The following is a 1,591-nucleotide window of genomic DNA, read 5'->3' as shown; positions in this document are numbered from 1 at the left end:
AACAATGTCTGTAAGCTAGTTCTATTCAATAAAATGAAGACTATACAAGCTCTGCATGATATAAAGCAACGCTAAGGCCAAACATAAATACAAAAAAGTTTTACAGCGGTGACATAACAATTCAGGACTCTTTGACGCTTAGTTCTCCACAGCTCAAGACCTATACACTACAGTCTACCTCCAAGTCTGAGCTCGAAAAAATTACGCCTTTCTCTCTGTGCAGGAAAATTAAGCTTGAAAATCTATGCAGTTCCCTATCTAACTTTGTATTTATGAGGAAGAACGAGAGAGAAAAAATATATATACAAATATAAACTGCCTGGTAACTTTGTATCTTGCAGGTCCAGTAGGTATACAGTATCTATAATTTTCCAACACAGATAAAGAGTCCAGCTTTATTAGAACTGTCTTAAGTAGGCATAGAGAGATGTAACAGCATCAATGGCATGCCGCGTTGTGCAGTTTAAACCCTCTAAGGGGAATGAGCACAGCATTAAAGGGACTAATTATTACTCCTCCTGGAATAGTCAATGCATTCAATGTTTATAGACAAGACACTTTTGGGGGGAGACAGGGCATCACCATGTTAACTACGTGGAGGGGAATCTGAGGGAACACAAATACCTGGTGGTGAGGTCGCGGCTGCCACACAGTACGGGGGAGGAGAGAGATGGGAGAACACAGGTTAGTTGAACCGCGTCGAAACCACAACATGGGAGGTGGGGCTAGAATGTATTGACAGTGTTGCCAAGGATGGGCTACCTGCATTATCTTTGATAGATAATTTCTTTTTCTCTCAAAATCAGGGGTTTAGCTTCTATATAATGCAGGGTTTATTACCTTGTTAAAACGCCTCCTGGAACATGAATCTTTAAAACCAAAAGTTATAAGCAGAGAAATTATTAACTACAATTTCTGACATTGGCAACACTGATTAATATAGTTACAACAAATCAAAAGGTGAGCTGACTGACAACTGACGTCAATTGATTAATATAGAAGTGAAAAGAGATGAGGCAGCAAAATCTGATTAAAAACAGTGATAGTTAAAGTTAGTGAAAATATCAGTAACAACTTAATCTGTATGTAAGAGGACACAAATGACACAAATAAACAGAACATATAAGTCACAAAGAAAGCCTAAAATACCATAAAAATAACAAACTGTACAACAAATGAACAAAATGAGGAATGCAGGTACAGTAAAGATTCAAGACAACTACGCAAGATCAGTAAACAAGTAAATACAAGTTACTGAGCTAATAGTTTTACCATATTTCCATACATTATAAACACCACTAACAAACACGATGACATATCCAGACAAGAGCCATTTATGCTGCATTACGAAACTCGTGCCGGATTACTATCAGCTTACCACCACAGCTGTCCCGCCACCAACCACTCATTACCCGGCCTGAGGCACCATGCACGCTGGCAACAAACTAACGTGCATGGCAGCTAGCAAAAGGCTAAATACCACTGCACATGTTATGATCTATGGTAACTTTTAAACATCTATCACACAACACACTGCATATTTATGATTTCCAAGGATCTATATTCATATCTTTATCCATCTATCTATTTT

At 38.2% G+C, this 1,591-nt stretch overlaps 1 protein-coding gene across 1 annotated transcript in view; it reads right to left on the bottom strand.

Moving 5' to 3' along the window:
* Window positions 1-1,591, bottom strand: part of LOC119592950 (muscle calcium channel subunit alpha-1-like) — a gene marked incomplete at its 5' end in the record, with an annotated part of 130,968 nt that overhangs the window by 62,556 nt on the left and 66,821 nt on the right.

The sequence above is a fragment of the Penaeus monodon genome, chromosome 31 (genome assembly GCF_015228065.2).
Source record: "Penaeus monodon isolate SGIC_2016 chromosome 31, NSTDA_Pmon_1, whole genome shotgun sequence".
NCBI lineage: Eukaryota > Metazoa > Arthropoda > Malacostraca > Decapoda > Penaeidae > Penaeus > Penaeus monodon.
This window is presented reverse-complemented; position numbering and strand designations above follow the sequence as displayed.